Source organism: Vicugna pacos, chromosome 36 (assembly GCF_048564905.1).
Source record: "Vicugna pacos chromosome 36, VicPac4, whole genome shotgun sequence".
NCBI classification, from domain to species: Eukaryota; Metazoa; Chordata; class Mammalia; order Artiodactyla; family Camelidae; genus Vicugna; species Vicugna pacos.
Window position 1 is genome coordinate 8,438,491 of NC_133022.1, and position 14,512 is coordinate 8,453,002.

General features: G+C 69.6%; 1 protein-coding gene across 1 annotated transcript in view; it reads left to right on the forward strand.

The window, feature by feature from the left end:
• Positions 1-14,512, forward strand: part of LOC102527299 (small ribosomal subunit protein uS3m) — a 92,184-nt gene that overhangs the window by 59,601 nt on the left and 18,071 nt on the right. The gene's annotated exons all lie outside the window — the stretch shown is intronic.

Here is a 14,512-nt window from a genome sequence, read left to right on the forward strand (position 1 = left end):
CAGTGGTCGAGGGGGCCTGGCCTGGGGAGCGGTTTGGGCCAGTGGGCGTGGGGGCCTGGTCTTGGGAGCGGTTTGGGCCAGTGGTCGCGGGGGCCATGCCTGGGGACCGGTTTGGGCCAGTGGTAACAGGGGCCTGGCCTGGGGCGCCGTTTGGGCCAGTGGTCACGGGGGCCTGGCCTGGGGCGCCGTTTGGGTCCGTGGCTACGGGATCCTGGCTTCGGGCGCGGTTTGGGCCAGTGATCGTGGGGGCCTGGTTTGGGCCAGGGGTCACAGGGACCTGGTGTGGGGAGCGGTTTGGGCCAGTGGTCGTGTGGGCCTGGTTTGGGCTAGTGGTCGCATTGGCCTGGTCTGGGGAGCGGTTTGGGCCAGTGGTCGCGGGGGCCTGGTTTGGGCCAGTGGTCACGTGGGCCTGGTCTGGGGAGCAGTTTGGGCTAGTGGTCGAAGGGGCCGGGTTTTTGGAGCGGTTTGGGCCAGTGGTCGCAGGGGCCTGTCCTGGGGCGCGGTTTGGGCCAGGGATCGCGGGGGCCTGGCCTGGGGTGCGGTTTGGGTCAGTGGTCGCGGGGGCCTGGCCTGGGGCGCGGTTTGGGCCAGTGGTCCCGGGGGCCTGGCCTGGGGAGCGGTTTTGGCCAGTGGTCGCGGTGGCCTGGTCTGGGGAGCGGTTTGGGCCAGTGGTCGCGGGGGCCTGGTCTGGGGAGCGGTTTCGGCTAGTGGTCTCAGGGGCCTGGCCTGGGGCACGGTTTGGGCCAGTGGTCACGGGGGACTGGTATGGGGAGCGGTTTGGACCAGTGGTCGCCGGGGCCTGGTCTGGGGTGCGGTGGGCCAGTGGTCGTTTAGGCCTGGTTTGGGCCAGTGGTCACAGGACCTGGTCTGGGAAGCAGTTTGGGCTTGGTCGCAGGGGCCCGGTTTGTGGAGTGGTTTGTGCCAGTGGTCGCGGGGGCATGGCCTGGGGAGCGGTTTGGGCCTATGGTCGCGGGGAACTGGCCTGGGGCATGGTTTGGGCCAGTGGTCATGGGGGCCTGGCCTGTGGCCCCGTTTCGGTCTGTGGCTACGAGATCCTGGCTTCGTGTGCGGTTTGGGCCAGTGGTCGCAGGGACCTGGTTTGGGCCAGTGGTCACGGGGGCCTGGTCTGGGGAGCGATCTGGGCTTGTGGTCGCGGGGGCTTGGTGTGGGGGGAAAGGTTTGGGCCAGTGGTCGCGGGGGCTTGGTCTGCGGAGCGGTTTGGGCCAGTGGTCGTGGGGGCCTGGCCTTGGGAGCGGTTTGGGTCACTGGTCGTGGGGCCTAGTCTGGGGAGCGGTTTGGGCCAGTGGGCGCGGGGGCCTGGTCTGGGGAGCGGTTTGGGCCAGTGGTCGCGGGGGCCTGGTTTGGGCCAGTGGTCGCGGGGGCCTGGTCAGGGGAGCGGTTTTGGTCAGTGTTCGCGGGGGCCTGGTCTGGGGTGCGGTTTGGGCCAGTGGTTGCGTGGGCCTGGTCTGGGGATCTGTTTGGGCCAGTGGTCGCGGGGGCCTGGTTTGGGCTAGTGGTCACGGGGGCCTGGTCTGGGGAGCGGTTTGGGTCCTTGGCTACGGGAACCTGGCTTCGGGCGCGGTTTGGGCCAGTGGTCGCGGGGGCCTGGCCTGGGGCCCCGTTTGGGTCAGTGGCTGCGGGATCCTGGATTAGGGCGCATTTTGGGCCAGTGGTTGCGGGGGCCTAGCCTGGGTCGCGGTTTGGGCTAGTAGTCTCGGGGGCCTGGCCTTGGGAGCGGTTTGGGCCAGTGGTCCCGGGGGCCTGGTCTGGGGAGCGGTTTGGGCCAGTGGTCGCGTGGGCATGGTCTGGGGAGCGATTTGGGTCCGTAGTCGCTGGGGCCTGGTCTGGGAAGCGATTTGGGCCGGTGGTCGCGGGGGCCTGGTATGGGTAGCGGTTTGGGCCAGTGGTCGTGGGGGCCTGGTCTGGGTAGCGGTTTGGGCCATTGGTCGCGGTGGCTTGGTTTGGTGCGCGGTTTGGGCCAGTGGTCCCTGGGGACTGGCCTTGGGCGCGGTTTGGGCCAGTGGTCGCGGGGGCCTGGCCTGGGGCGCCGTTTTGGTCAGTGGCTCCGGGATCCTGGCTTCGGGAGCGGTTTGGGCCTGTGGTCGTGGGGGCCTGGCCTGGGGAGCGGTCTGGGCCAGTGGTCGCGGGGGCCTGGCCTGGGGCGCGGTTTGGACCAGTGGTCACAGGGGCCTGGCCTCGGGAGCGGTTTGGGTCACTGGTCGCGGGGGCCTGGTCTGGGGAGCGGTTTGGGTCAGTGGTCGCGGGGTCCTGGTCTGTGGAGCGGTTTGGGCCAGTGGTTGTGGGGGCCTGGCCTGGGGAGCGGTTTGGGCCAGTGGTCGCGGGGGCCTGGTCTGGGTAGCGGTTTGGGCCAGTGGTCGCGGTGGCCTGGTCTGGGGAGCGGTTTGGGCCATTGGTTTTGGGGCCTGGTTTGGGCCAGTGGTCGCGGGGGCCTGTCCTGGGGAGCGGTTTGGGCAGTGGTTGCGGGGGCCTGGCCTGGGGCGCAGTTTTGGTCAGTGGCTCCGGGATCCTGGCTTCGGGCGCGGTTTGGGCCTGAGGTCGCGGGGGCCTGGCCTGGGGCGCGGTTTGGGCCAGTGGTCACAGGGGCCTGGCCTCGGGAGCGGTTTGGGTCACTGGTCGCGGGGTCCTGGTCTGGGGAGCGGTTTCTGTCAGTGGTCGCGGTGGCCTGGTTTGGGGAGCGGATTGGGCCAGTGGTTGCGGGGGCCTGGTTTGTGGAGCGGTTTGGGCCAGTGGTAGCGGGGGCCTGGCCTGGGGCGCGGTTTGGGCCAGTGGTTGCGGGGGCATGTCCTGGGGAGCGGTTCGGGCCAGTGGTCGCTGGGGCCTGGCCTGGGGCCCCGTTTGGGTCAGTGACTGCGGGATCCTGGATTGGGGCGCATTTTGGGCCAGTGGTCGCGTGGGCGTGGTCTGGGGAGCTATTTGGATCCGTGGTCGCTGGGGCCTGCTCTGGGAAGCGATTTGGGCCAGTGGTCGCGGGGGCCTGGTATGAGGAGCGGTTTGGGCCAGTGGTCGTGGGGGCCTGGTGTGGGTAGCGGTTTGGGCCAGTGGTCGCGGTGGCTTGGTGTGGTGCGCGGTTTGGGCCAGTGGTCACGGGGGACTGGCCTTGGGTGCGGTTTGGGCCAGTGGTCGCGGGGACCTGGCGTGGGGCGCCGTTTTGGTCAGTGGCTCCGGGATCCTGGCTTCGGGAGCGGTTTGGGCCTGTGGTCGTGGGGGCCTGGCGTGGGGAGCGGTTTGGGCCAGTGGTCGCGGGGGCCTGGCCTTGGGAGCTGTTTGGACCAGTGGTCACGGGGGCCTGGCCTCGGGAGCGGTTTGGGCCAGTGGTCGCGGGGACCTGGTCTGGGTTGCGGTTTGGGTCAGTGGTCGCGGGGGCCTGGCCTGGGGAGCCGTTTGGGTCAGTGACTACGGGATCCTGGCTCGGACGCGGTTTGGGTCAGTGGTCGCGGGGGTCTTGCCTGGGTCGCGCTTTGGGCCAGTGGTCACAGGGGCCTTGTTTGTGGAACGGTTTGGGCCAGTGGTCGTGGGGGCCTGGGTGGGGAGCGGTTTGGGCCAGTGGTTGCGGGGACCTGGTCTGGGGAGCGGTTTGGGCCAGTGGTCGTGGGGTCCTAGTCTGGGGAGCGGATTGGGCCAGTGGTCGCGGGGGCTTGGCCTGGGGCGCGGTTTGGGCGAGTGGTCACGGGGGCCTGGCCTGGGGAGCCGTTTGGGCCATTGGTTGCGGGGGCCTGGTTTGGGACAGTGGTCGCGGGGGCCTGTCCTGGGGAGCGGTTTGGGGCAGTGGTCGCGGGGGTTTGGCCTGGGGCGCGTTTTGGGCCAGTGGTCGCTGGGGCCTGGCCTGGGGAGCGGTTTGGACCAGTGGTCTCGGGGGTCTGGCCTGGGGCACGATTTGGGCGAGTGGTCACGGGGGCCTGTCCTGGGGAGCGGTTTGGACCAGTGGTCGCGGGGGCCTGGCCTGGGGCACTGTTTGGGCCAGTGGTCGCGGGGGCCTGTCCTGGAGCGCGCTTTGGGCCAGTGGTCACAGGGGCCTTGTTTGTGGAGCGGTTTGGGCCATTGGTCGCGGGGGCTGGCCTGGGGAGCGGTTTGGGCCAGTGGTCACGGGGTCCTAGTTTGGGCCAGTGGACACGGGGGCCTGGTCTGCGGAGAGGTTTGGGCCAGTAGTCGCGATGGCCTGGCCTGGGGAGCGGTTTGGACCAGTGGTTGCGGCGACCTGGCCTGGGGCGCGGTTTGGGCCAGTGGTCGCGTGGGCCTGGCCTGGGCGCCGTTTGGGTCAGTGACTACGGGATCCTGGCTCGGGCGCGGTTTGGGCCAGTGGTCGCGGGGGCGTGTTCTGGGGAGCGGTTTGGGTCATTGTTCGCGGGGGCCTGGTCTGTGGAGCGGTTTGGGCCAGTGGTCACGGGGGCTTGGTTTGGGACAGTGGTCACGGGGGCCTGGTCTGGGGAGAGATTTGGGCCAGTGGTCGCGGGGGCCTGGCCTGGGGAGCGGTTTGGACCAGTGGTTGCGGCGACCTGGCCAGGGGCGCGGTTAGGGCCAGTGGTCGCGGGGGCCTGGCCTGGGGCGCCGTTTGGTTCAGTGACTACGGGATCCTGGCTCGGGCGCGGTTTGGGCCAGTGGTCGCGGGGGTCTGGCCTGGGTTGCGCTTTGGGCCAGTGGTCACAGGGGCCTTGTTTGTGGAACGGTTTGGGCCAGAGGTCGTGGGGGCCTGGTTTGGGGAGCGGTTTGGGCCAGTGGTCGCGGTGGCCTGGCCTGGAGCGCGATTTGGGCCAGTGGTCGCGGGGGCATGTCCTGGGGATCGTTTTGAGTCAGTGTTCGCGGGGGCCTGGTCTGCGGAGCGGTTTGGGCCAGTGGTCGTGGGGTCCTGGTCTGGGGAGCGGTTTGGGCCAGTGGTCATGGTGGCCTGGTTTGGGTCAGTGGTCACGGGGGCCTGGTCTGGGGAGCAGTTTGGGCCAGTGGTCGCGCGGGCCTGGCCTGGGAAGCGGTTTGGGCCAGTGGATGCGGGGGCCTGGCCTGGGGCGCGGTTTGGGCCAGTGGTCGCGGGGGCTATACTGGGGCGCCGTTTGGGTCAGTGACTACGGGATTCTGGCTTCGGGCACGGTTTGGGCCAGTGGTCACAGGGGTCTTGTTTGTGGAGCGGTTTGGGCCAGTTGTCGTGGGGGCCTGGTTTGGGGAGCGGTTTGGGCCAGTGGTCGCGGTGGCCTGGTCTGTGGAGCGGTTTGGGCCAGTGGTTGCGGGGGCCTGGTCTGGGGAGCGGTTTGGGTCATTGGTCGCGGTGGCCTGGTCTGTGGAGCGATTTTGGCCAGTGGTCGTGGGGGCCTAGTCTGGGGAGCGGATTGGGCCAGTGGTCGCGGGGGCTTGGCCTGGGGCGCGGTTTGGGCGAGTGGTCACGGGGGCCTGGCCTGGGGAGCCGTTTGGGCCATTGGTTTGGGGGCCTGGTTTGGGCCAGTGGTCGCGGGGGCCTGTCCTGGGGAGCGGTTTGGGTCACTGGTCGCGGGGTCCTGGTCTGGGGTGCGGTTTCTGTCAGTGGTCGCGGGGGCCTGGTCTGGGAAGCGGTTTGGGCCAGTGGTAGCGGGGGCCTAGCATGGGGCGCGGGTTGGGCCAGTGGTCGCGGGGGCCTGGTCTGGGGAGTGGTTTGGGCCAGTGGTCGCGGTGGACTGGTTTGGGAAGCGGATTGGGCCAGTGGTTGCGGGGGCCTGGTTTGTGGAGCGGTTTGGGCCAGTGGTAGCGGGGTCTGGCCTGGGGCGCGGTTTGGGCCAGTGGTTGCGGGGGCATGTCCTGGGGAGCGGTTCGGGCCAGTGGTCGCGGCGGCCTGGCCTCGGGGCCCGTTTGGGTCAGTGACTGCGGGATCCTGGATTGGGGCGCATTTTGGGCCAGTGGTCCCGGGGGCCTGGTCTGGAGAGCGGTTTGGGCCAGTGGTCGCGGGGGCGTGGCCTGGGGCGCGGTTTGGGCCAGTGGTCACGGGGGCCTGGCCTGGGGCGCGGTTTGGGACAGTGGTCGCGGGGGCCTGTACTGGGGCGTCGTTTGGGTCAGTGACTACGGGATCCTGGCTTCGGGCGCGGTTTGGGCCAGTGGTTGCAGGGGCCTGGCCTGGGAAGCGGTTTGGGTCAGTGGTCGCGTGGCCTAGTCTGGGGAGGGTTTTTTGCCAGTGGTCGCGGTGGCCTTGTCTTGGGAGCGGTTTGGGCCAGTGGTCACGGGGGCCTGGTTTGGGCCAGTGGTCGCGGGGGCCTGGCCTGGGGCGCCGTTTTGGTCAGTGGCTCCGGGATCCTGGCTTCGGGAGCGGTTTGGGCCTGTGGTCGTGGGGGCCTGGCCTGGGGACCGGTTTGGGCCAGTGGTCGCGGGGGCCTGGCCTCGGGATCGGTTTGGGCCAGTGGTCGCGGGGACCTGGTCTGGGTTGCGGTTTGGGTCAGTGGTCGCGGGGGCCTGGCCTGGGGAGCCGTTTGGGTCAGTGGCTACGGGATCCTGGCTCGGGCGTGGTTTGGGCCAGTGGTCGTGGGGGTCTTGCCTGGGTCGCACATCGGGCCAGTGGTTACAGGGGCCTTGTTTGTGGAACGGTTTGGGCCAGTGGTCGTGGGGGCCTGGTTTGGGGAGCGGTTTGGGCCAGTGGTTGCGGGGACCTGGTCTGGGGAGCGGTTTGGGCCAGTGGTCGTGGGGGCCTAGTCTGGGGAGCGGATTGGGCCAGTGGTCGCGGGGGCTTGGCCTGGGGCGCAGTTTGGGCGAGTGGTCACGGGGGCCTGTCCGGGGGAGCCGTTTGGGCCATTGGTTGCGGGGGCCTGGTTTGGGACAGTGGTCGCGGGGGCCTGTCCTGGGGAGCGGTTTGGGCCAGTGGTCGCGGGGGTTTGGCCTGGGGCGCGGTTTGGGCCAGTGGTCGCAGGGGCCTGGCCTGGGGCGCGGTTTGGGCCAGTGATCGCGGGGGTCTGGCCTGGGGCGCGTTTTGGGCCAGTGGTCGCTGGGGCCTGGCCTGGGGAGCGGTTTGGACCAGTGGTCTCGGGGGTCTAGCCTGGGGCACGATTTGGGCCAGTGGTCACAGGGGCCTTGTTTGTGGAGCGGTTTGGACCAGTGGTCGCGGGGGCCTGGTCTGGGGAGCGGTTTGGGTCAGTGGTCGCGGGGGCCTGGTCTGGGAAGCGGTTTGGGCCAGTGGTAGCGGGGGCCTAGCATGGGGCGCAGTTTGGGCCAGTGGTCGCGGGGGCCTGGTGTGGGGAATGGTTTGGGCCAGTGGTCGCGGTGGCCTGGTTTGGGGAGCGGATTGGGCCAGTGGTTGCGGGGGCCTGGTTTGTCTAGCGGTTTGGGCCAGTGGTAGCGGGGGCCTGGCCTGGGACGCGCTTTGGGCCAGTGGTTGCGGGGGCATGTCCTGGGAAGCGGTTCGGGCCAGTGGTCGCGGGGGCCTGGCCTGGGGCCCCGTTTGAGTCAATGGCTGCGGGATCCTGGATTGGGGCGCATTTTGGGCCAGTGTTTGGGGGTGGCCTAGCCTGGGTCGCGGATTGGGCCAGTGGTCGCGGGGGCCTGGCCTTGGGAGCGGTTTGATCCAGTGGTCCCGGGGGCCTGGTCTGGGGAGCGGTTTGGGCCAGTGGTCGCGGGGGCCTGGCCTGGGGCGCGGTTTGGGCCAGTGGTCGCGGGGGCCTGGCCTGGGGCGCGGTTTGGGACAGTGGTCGCGGTGGCCTGTACTGTGGCGTCGTTTGTGTCAGTGACTACGGGATCCTGGCTTCGGGCGCGGTTTGGGCCAGTGGTCGCGGGGGACTGGCCTGGGAGCCGTTTGGGTCAGTGACTACGGGATCCTGGCTCGGGCGCGGTTTGCGCCAGTGGTCCCGGGGGCCTGGTCTGGGGAGCGGTTTGGGTCATTGTTCGCGGGGGCCTGGTCTGTGGAGCGGTTTGGTCCAGTGGTCTCCGGGCCTGGTCTGGGGGGCGGTTTGGGCCAATGTCATGGTGGCCTGGTTTGGGCCAGTGGTCGTGGGGGCCTGGTCTGGGTAGCGGTTTGGGCCAGTGGTCGCGGGGGCTTGGATTGGTGCGCGGTTTGGGCCAGTGGTCAAGGGGGCCTGGCCTGGGGCGTGGTTTGTGCTAGTGGTCGCAGGGGCCTTGTTTGTGGAGCGGTTTGGGCCAGTGGCCGCGGGGGCCTGGCCTGGGGAGCGGTTTGGGCCAGTGGTCTTGGGGTCCTGGTCTTGGGAGAGGTTTGGGCCAGTTGTCGCGGGTGCCTGGCCTTGGGAGCGGTTTGGGCCAGTGGTCAAGGGGTCCTGGCCTGGGGCGTGTTCGGGCAAGTGGTCACGGAAGCCTGGCCAGGGGCGCCGTTTGGGTCCGTGGCTACGGGATCCTGGCTTCGGGTGTGGTTTGGGCCAGTGATCGTGGGGGCCTGGTTTGGGCCAGTGGTCACGGGGGCCTGGTGTGGGGAGTGGTTTGGGCCAGGGGTCGTGGGGGCCTGGTCTGGGCTAGTGGTCGCGGGGGCCTGGTCTGGGGAGCGGTTTGGAGCAGTGGTTGCGGCGGCCTGGTCTGGGGCGCGGTTTGGGCCAGTGGTCGCGGGGGCCTGGCCTGGGCGCCGTTTGGGTCAGTGACTACGGGATCATGGCTCGGGCGCGGTTTGGGCCAGTGGTCGCGGGGGCCTGGTCTGGGGAGCGGTTTGGGTCATTGCTCGCGGGGGCCTGGTCTGTGGAGCGGTTTGGTCCAGTGGTCGCGGCTGCCTGGCCTTGGGAGCGGTTTGGGCCAGTGGTCAAGGGGGCCTGGCCTGGGGCGCGTTCGGGCAAGTGGTCACGGAAGCCTGGCCTGGGGCGCCGTTTGGGTCCGTGGCTACGGGATCCTGGCTTCGGGTGTGGTTTGGGCCAGTGATCGTGGGGGCCTGGTTTGGGCCAGTGGTCACGGGGGCCTCGTGTGGAGAGCGGTTTGGGCCAGTGGTCGTGGGGGCCTGGTCTGGGCTAGTGGTCGCGGGGGTCTGGTCTGGGGAGCGGTTTGGGCCAGTGTTCGCGGGTGCCTGCTTTGGGCCAGTGGTCACGGGGGCCTGGCCTGGGGAGTAGTTTGGGCTAGTGGTCGAAGGGGCCGGGTTTGTGGAGCGGTTTGGGCCAGTGGTCGCGGGGGCCTGGCCTGGGGAGCGGTTTGGGCCAGTGGTCGCGGGGGCCTGGCCTGGGGAGCGGTTTGGTCCAGTGGTCATGGGGGCTTGGCCTGGGGCGCGGTTTGGGCCAGTGGTCGCGGCGGCCTGGCCTGGGGCGCGGTTTGGGCTAGTGGTCGCATGGGCCTTGTTTGTGGAGCTGTTTGGGCCAGTGGTCGCGGGGGCCTGGTCTGGGTAACAGTGTGGGCCAGTATTGGCGGTGAGCTGGTTTGGAGAGCGGTTTGGGCCATTGTTTTCGGGGACCTGGTCTGGGGAGCGGTTTGGGCCAGTGGTCGCGGGGGCATGGTCTGGGGCACGGTTTGGGCCAGTGGTCGCGGGGGCCTGGCCTGGGGAGCGGTTTGGGCCAGTGGTCCCGGGGGCCTGGTCTGGGGAGCGGTTTGGGCCAGTGGTCGCGGGTGCCTGGTTTGGGCCAGTGTTCACGGGGGCCTGGCCTGGGGAGCGGTTTGGGCCAGTGGTCCCGGGGGCCTGGTCTGGGGAGCGGTTTGGGCCAGTGGTCGCGGGTGCCTGGTTTGGGCCAGTGGTCGCGGGGGCCTGGCCTGGGGAGCGGTTTGGGTCAGTGGTCGCGGGGGCCTGGTCTGGGTAGCGGTTTGGACAATTGTTCGCGGTGGCCTGTTCTGGGGAGCGGTTTGGGCCAGTGGTCACGGGGTCCTGGTTTGGGCCAGTGGTCATGGGGGCCTAGTCTGGGGAGAGGTTTGGGCCAGTGGTCGCGGGGGCTTGGCCTGGGGAGCGGTTTGGAGCAGTGGTTGCGGCGGCCTGGCCAGGGGCGCGGTTTGGGCCAGTGGTCGCGGGGGCCTGGCCTGGGCGCCGTTTGGGTCAGTGACTACGGGATCCTGGCTTGGGCGCGGTTTGGGCCAGTGGTCGCGGGGGCCTGGTCTGGGGAGCGGTTTGGGTCATTGGTCGCGGGGACCTGGTCTGTGGAGCGGTTTGGTCCAGTGGTCATTGGGGCCTGGTCTGGGGGGCGGTTTGGGTCAGGGTCATGGTGGCCTGGTTTGGGCCAGTGGTCACGGGTACCTGGTCTGGGGAGAGGTTTGGGCCAGTGGTCGCAGGGGCCTTGTTTGTGGAGCGGTTTGGGCCAGTGGCCGCGGGGGCCTGGCCTGGGGAGCGGTTTGGGCCAATGGTCGCGGTGAGCTGGTTTGGAGAGCGGTTTGGGCCAGTGGTCGCGGGGGCCTGGTCTTGGGAGCGGTTTGGGCCAGTGGTCGCAGGGGCCTTGTTTGTGGAGCGGTTTGGGCCAGTGGCCGCGGGGGCCTGGCCTGGGGAGCGGTTTGGGCCAGTGGTCGTGGGGGCCTGGTCTTGGGAGCGGTTTGGGCCAGTGGTCGCAGGGGCCTTGTTTGTGGAGCGGTTTGGGCCAGTGGCCGCGGGGGCCTGGCCTGGGGAGCGGTTTGGGCCAATGGTCGCGGTGAGCTGGTTTGGAGAGCGGTTTGGGCCAGTGGTCGCGGGGGCCTGTACTGGGGCGCCGTTTGGGTCAGTGACTACAGGATCCTGGCTTCGGGCGGGGTTTGGGCCAGTGGTCGTGTGGCCTAGTCTGGGGAGCGATTTGGGTCAGTGGTCGCTGGGGCCTGGTCTGGGGAGCGATTTGGGCCAGTGGTCGCGGGGGCCAGTTCTGGGGAGCGGTTTGTGCCAGTGGTCGTGGGGACCTGGTCTGGGTAGCGGTTTGGGCCAGTGGTCGCAGGGGCTTGGTCTGGTGCACGGTTTGGGCCAGTGGTCAAGGCGGCCTGGCCTGGGTTGCGGTTTGGGCTAGTGGTCCCGGGGGCCTGGTCTGGGGAGCGGTTTGGGTCATTGTTCGCGGGGGCCTGGTCTGTGGAGCGGTTTGGTCCAGTGGTCTCAGGGCCTGGTCTGGGGGGCGGTTTGGGCCAATGTCATGGTGGCCTGGTTTGGGCCAGTGGTCGTGGGGGCCTGGTCTGGGTAGCGGTTTGGGCCAGTGGTCGCGGGGGCTTGGATTGGTGCGCGGTTTGGGCCAGTGGTCAAGGGGGCCTGGCCTGGGGCGTGGTTTGGGCTAGTGGTCGCAGGGGCCTTGTTTGTGGAGCGGTTTGGGCCAGTGGCCGCGGGGGCCTGGCCTGGGGAGCGGTTTGGGCCAGTGGTCTTGGGGTCCTGGTCTTGGGAGAGGTTTGGGCCAGTTGTCGCGGGTGCCTGGCCTTGGGAGCGGTTTGGGCCAGTGGTCAAGGGGGCCTGGCCTGGGGCGCGTTCGGGCAAGTGGTCACGGAAGCCTGGCCAGGGGCGCCGTTTGGGTCCGTGGCTACGGGATCCTGGCTTTGGGTGTGGTTTGGGCCAGTGATCGTGGGGGCCTGGTTTGGGCCAGTGGTCACGGGGGCCTGGTGTGGGGAGCGGTTTGGGCCAGGGGTCGTGGGGGCCTGGTCTGGGCTAGTGGTCGCGGGGGCCTGGTCTGGGGAGCGGTTTGGAGCAGTGGTTGCGGCGGCCTGGTCTGGGGCGCGGTTTGGGCCAGTGGTCGCGGGGGCCTGGCCTGGGCGCCGTTTGGGTCAGTGACTACGGGATCATGGCTCGGGCGCGGTTTGGGCCAGTGGTCGCGGGGGCCTGGTCTGGGGAGCGGTTTGGGTCATTGCTCGCGGGGGCCTGGTCTGTGGAGCGGTTTGGTCCAGTGGTCGCGGCTGCCTGGCCTTGGGAGCGGTTTGGGCCAGTGGTCAAGGGGGACTGGCCTGGGGCGCGTTCGGGCAAGTGGTCACGGAAGCCTGGCCTGGGGCGCCGTTTGGGTCCGTGGCTACGGGATCCTGGCTTCGGGTGTGGTTTGGGCCAGTGATCGTGGGGGCCTGGTTTGGGCCAGTGGTCACGGGGGCCTCGTGTGGAGAGCGGTTTGGGCCAGTGGTCGTGGGGGACTGGTCTGGGCTAGAGGTCGCGGGGGTCTGGTCTGGGGAGCGGTTTGGGCCATTGTTCGCGGGTGCCTGCTTTGGGCCAGTGGTCACGGGGGCCTGGCCTGGGGAGCAGTTTGGGCTAGTGGTCGAAGGGGCCGGGTTTGTGGAGCGGTTTGGGCCAGTGGTCGCGGGGGCCTGGCCTGGGGAGCGGTTTGGGCCAGTGGTCGCGGGGGCCTGGCCTGGGGAGCGGTTTGGTCCAGTGGTCATGGGGGCTTGGCCTGGGGCGCGGTTTGGGCCAGTGGTCGCGGCGGCCTGGCCTGGGGCGCGGTTTGGGCTAGTGGTCGCATGGGCCTTGTTTGTGGAGCTGTTTGGGCCAGTGGTCGCGGGGGCCTGGTCTGGGTAACAGTGTGGGCCAGTATTGGCGGTGAGCTGGTTTGGAGAGCGGTTTGGGCCAGTGTTTTCGGGGACCTGGTCTGGGGAGCGGTTTGGGCCAGTGGTCGCGGGGGCATGGTCTGGGGCACGGTTTGGGCCAGTGGTCGCGGGGGCCTGGCCTGGGGAGCGGTTTGGGCCAGTGGTCCCGGGGGCCTGGTCTGGGGAGCGGTTTGGGCCAGTGGTCGCGGGTGCCTGGTTTGGGCCAGTGTTCACGGGGGCCTGGCCTGGGGAGCGGTTTGGGCCAGTGGTCCCGGGGGCCTGGTCTGGGGAGCGGTTTGGGCCAGTGGTCGTGGGTGCCTGGTTTGGGCCAGTGGTCGCGGGGGCCTGGCCTGGGGAGCGGTTTGGGTCAGTGGTCGCGGGGGCCTGGTCTGGGTAGCGGTTTGGACAATTGTTCGCGGTGGCCTGTTCTGGGGAGCGGTTTGGGCCAGTGGTCACGGGGTCCTGGTTTGGGCCAGTGGTCATGGGGGCCTAGTCTGGGGAGAGGTTTGGGCCAGTGGTCGCGGGGGCTTGGCCTGGCGCCGTTTGGATCAGTGACTACGGGATCCTGGCTCGGGCGCGGTTTGGGCCAGTGGTCGCGGGGGCCTGGTCTGGGAAGCAGTTTGGGCTAGTGGTCGTGGGGGCCTGGTCTGGGGAGCGGTTCGGGCCAGTGGTCGCGGAGGCCTGGCCTGGGGCGCGGTTTGGGGCAGTGGTCGCGAGGGCCTGGACTGGGGAGCGGTTTGGAGCAGTGGTTGCTGCGGCCTGGCCTGGGGCGCGGTTTGGGCCAGTGGTCACGGGGGCCTGGCCTGGCGCCGTTTGGATCAGTGACTACGGGATCCTGGCTCGGGCGCGGTTTGGGCCAGTGGTCGCGGGGGCCTGGTCTGGGGAGCAGTTTGGGTCATTGGTCGCGGGGGCCTGGTCTGTGGAGCGGTTTGGTCCAGTGGTCATTGGGGCCTGGTCTGGGGGGCGGTTTGGGCCAGGGTCATGGTGGCCTGGTTTGGGCCAGTGGTCACGGGGACCTGGTCTGGGGAGCGGTTTGGGCCAGTGGTCGCGGGGGCCTGGCCTGGGGCGCCGTTTGGGTCAGTGACTACAGGATCATGGCTTCGGGCGGGGTTTGGGCCAGTGGTCGTGTGGCCTAGTCTGGGGAGGGGTTTGGGCCAGTGGTTGCGGCGGCCTGGCCTGGGGCGCGGTTTGGGCCAGTGGTCGCGGGGGCCTGGCCTGGGCGCCGTTTGGGTCAGTGACTACGGGATCCTTGCTCGGACGCGGTTTGGGCCAGTGGTCACGGGGGCCTGGTCTGGGGAGCGGTTTGGGTCATTGGTTGCGGGGGCGTGGTCTGTGGAACGGTTTGGTCCAGTGGTCTTGGGGGCCTGGTCTGGGGAGCGGTTTGGGCCAGTGGTCGCGGGGGCCTGGTGTGGGGAGCGGTTTGGGCCAGTGGACACGGGGTCCTGGTTTGGGTCAGTGGTCACGGGGGCCTGGCCTCGGGAGCGGTTTAGACCAGTTGTCGCGGGGGCCTGGCCTGCGGCGCGGTTTGGGCCAGTGGTCGCGGGGGCCTGGCCTGGGGAGCGGTTTGGGCCAGTGGTCACCGGGTCCTGGTTTGGGCCAATGGTCACGAGGGCCTGGTCTGGGGAGAGGTTTGGTCCAGTGGTCTCGGGGGCCTGGCCTGGGGAGCGATTTGGACCAGTGGTTGCGGCGGCCTGGCCTGGGGCGCGGTTTGGGCCAGTGGTCGCGGGGGCCTGGTCTGGGGAGCGGTTTGGGTCATTGTTCGCGGGGGCCTGGTCTGTGGAGCGGTTTGGTCCAGTGGTCTTGGGGGCCTGGTCTGGGGAGCGGTTTGGTCCAGTGGTCGTGGGTGCCTGGTTTGGGCCAGTGGTCGCGGGGGCCTGGCCTGGGGAGCGGTTTGGGTCAGTGGTCGCGGGGGCCTGGTCTGGGTAGCGGTTTGGACAATTGTTCGCGGTGGCCTGTTCTGGGGAGCGGTTTGGGCCAGTGGTCACGGGGTCCTGGTTTGGGCCAGTGGTCATGGGGGCCTAGTCTGGGGAGAGGTTTGGGCCAGTGGTCGCGGGGGCTTGGCCTGGCGCCGTTTGGATCAGTGACTACGGGATCCTGGCTCGGGCGCGGTTTGGGCCAGTGGTCGCGGGGGCCTGGTCTGGGAAGCAGTTTGGGCTAGTGGTCGTGGGGGCCTGGTCTGGGGAGCGGTTCGGGCCAGTGGTCGCGG